This window comes from Mesoplodon mirus, assembly GCF_964341445.2.
Source record: "Mesoplodon mirus genome assembly, chromosome: X".
Taxonomy (NCBI): Eukaryota; Metazoa; Chordata; class Mammalia; order Artiodactyla; family Ziphiidae; genus Mesoplodon; species Mesoplodon mirus.
The window spans coordinates 125844074-125847075 of NC_138981.1; the positions used below are offsets into that span (position 1 = coordinate 125844074).

At 42.6% G+C, this 3002-nt stretch overlaps 1 pseudogene across 1 annotated transcript; it reads left to right on the forward strand.

The window, feature by feature from the left end:
- Positions 1-439: 439 nt before the first annotated feature.
- On the forward strand, positions 440-1233 carry LOC309796576 (coordinator of PRMT5 and differentiation stimulator-like; annotated as a pseudogene). Its single transcript has one exon. The product of its transcript is annotated as a coordinator of PRMT5 and differentiation stimulator-like (transcript).
- The last annotated feature ends 1769 nt before the right edge of the window (positions 1234-3002 follow it).

A 3002-nucleotide genomic window follows, 5' to 3' on the forward strand; every position in this document is an offset into this window, starting at 1 on the left:
TTATATAAACAAAAGCAGGAATGTAATTTAGCCAAAACTCTCTCCCAATTAAAATAATTCCCTTTTAAACATCAATTATAGCTTGCTTGAACATTTCTAGTAACAGAGAGCTATCAAGACAGCCCATGCCAACTTTTTACATCTCGAATTGTTGGAGAGTTCTTCATTTGTTGATTTGGGGCCATTCACTGTTATGGGATGGATTGTGTCTCCACAAATTAATATATTAAAGTCCTAATCACCAGCACCTCAGAATGTGACTGTGTTTGGATATAGGTGATTACGTGAAAATAAGTTGATTGGATTTTGATGGACACCTAGTAGCTACTGCCACATATGTGATCTCCTAAATCCACATACAACCTTATGATTCAATAATAATAATATCCGTGTCACGTGGCCGAGCGGCGTCCAGGGCGCCGAGCTGTGGGCGTTGGGCATGGACTCTCAGGCCGCCGGGGCCCCGGCACTGGGGGCGGCAGAGCTGCCGTCGGGTCTGCCGCTGCTGAGCACGCGGGAGGTGCCCCCCCGTCCGGGGGCTGCCTTTGCCCCAGCTGGCCGCTCCGGTCAGGAGAGAGAGACTGAGAAGGCTGCGGATCGACTAGCCAGTGGAGCAGAGAGCATCCCTCATGATAGTCCTGCCCATGGTGAGGGCACCCATTGTGAAGAGGAAGGCTTTGCTGTGGATGACGAGGATTCTGATGGGGAACCGAATCCCTGGGAGCTGTCAGAAGGGGTGTCCGGCTGCCCCCCAGGGAACAGGCTGCTGATCTTTTTAACGAGGACTGGGACTTGGAGTTGAAAGCAGATCAAGGGAATCCATATGATGCTGACGACATCCAGGGCTGCCTTTCTCAAGAGGTCAGACCCTGGGTGTGCTGTGCCCCGCAAGGAGACATGATCTATGACCCCAGTTGGCACCATCCACCTCCACTGATACCCCATTATTCCAAGATGGTCTTTGAAATGGGACGGTTTGATGGTGCCGAAGACTGAGGGCGTAGCTTTTGCCTGGTGAGTGGGTGGGCCCTCCAGGTCAACGTCTCCTTTCTTTGAGGTGAGGTCTCATATCTGAGGAAACATTCCCAGTGATCCCCGAGTCGGGCACACAGACTGGTGTTAAATAAGGTCCTCTATCCCCCAGTTCTGTTGTTGTTGTTTTTAATGAGCTCCTCCTTGGAATGGGTGAGTGTTTATGTCTGTGTCGGGAAGGAATGGTGTTCTTTATAAATAAAAGTAGAAATAATAATAATAATAATAATAATAATATCCTCTCATTACACACAAAGAACTAAGGTGAAGAAAAGTTAGGGAACAAGTCCAAAGTCAAATGAATACTAAATGTTTGAGCTATCAATCCAATCCAGCTTACGAACTCCATACACACGCACTAATAGTGATGTCCATACACATCACTATTACCACAACCACCACCACCACTTCTACTACTACACACACACACACACACACACACACAATTAAGCTCCTTGAGACAAAAGACTAGGTTTTTTTTTGAATTTTGTTTATTTTTTACTACAGCATGTTCTTATTAGTTATCCATTTTATACATATTAGTATATGTCAATCCCAATCTCCCAGTTCATCACAACACCACCCCTACCCCACCACATTCCCCCCTTGGTGTCCAGACATTTGTTCTCTGCATCTCTGTCTCCATTTCTGCCCTGCAAACCGGTTCATCTGTACCAGTTTTCTAGGTTCCACATATATGTGTTAATATACGATATTTGTTTTTCTCTTTCTGACTTACTTCACTCTGTATGACAGGCTCTAGGTCCATCCACGTCTCTGCAAATTGCACACTTTCGTTCCTTTTTATGGCTGAGTAATATTCCATTGTATATATGTACCACATCTTTATCCATTCGTCTGTCGATGGGCAGTTCGGTTACTTCCATGACCTGGCTAGTGTAAATAGTGCTGCAATGAACATTGGGGTGCATGACTCTTTTTGAATTATGGTTTTCTCTGGGTATATGCCCAGTAGTGTGATTGCTGGGTCATATGGTAATTCTGTTTTTATTTTTTAAGGAACTTCCATACTGTTCTCCACAGTGGCTATAGCAATTTACATTCCCACCAACAGTGCAAGAGGGTTCCATTTTCTCCACACCCTCTCCAGCATTTGTTGTTTGTAGATTTTCTGATGATGCCCATTCTAACTGGTGTGAGGTGATACCTCATTGTAGTTTTGATTTGCATTTCTCTAATAATTAGTGATGTTGAGAAGCTTTTCATGTGCTTCTTGGCCATCTGTATGTCTTCTTTGAAGAAATGTCTATTTAGGTCTTCTGCCCACTTTTGGATTGTTTTTTTTTTTTTAATATTGAGCTGCATGCACTGTTTATATATTTTGGAGATTAATCCTTTGTCCATTGATTCATTTGCAAATATTTTCTCCCATTCTGAGGGTTGTCTTTTCGTCTTGTTTGTAGTTTCCTTTGCTTTGTAAAAGCTTTTAAATTTCATTAGGTCCCATTTGTTTGTTTTTGTTTTTATTTCCATTACTCTAGGAGGTGGATCAAAAAAGATCTTGCTGTGATTTATGTCAAAGAGTGTCTTCCTATATTTTCCTCTCAGAGTTTTCTAGTGTCTGGTCTTACATTGAGGTCTCTAATCCATTTTGAGTTTATTTCGGTGTATGGTGTTAGGGAATGTTCTAATTTCATTCTAATTTCATTCACATGTAGCTGTCCAGTTTGCCCAGCACCACTACTTGAATAGACTGTCTTTTCTCCATTGTATATCCTTGACTCCTTTGTCATAGATTAGTTACGATAGGTGCGTGGGTTTATCTCTGGGCTTTTCTATCCTGTTCCATTGATCTATATTTCTGTTTTTGTGCCAGTACCATATTGTCTTGATTACTGTAGCTTTGTAGTATAGTCTGAAGTCAGACAGTCTGATTCCTCCAGCTCTGTTTCTTTCCCACAAGACTGCTTTGGCTATTCGGGATCTTTTGTGTCTCCATACAAATTTTA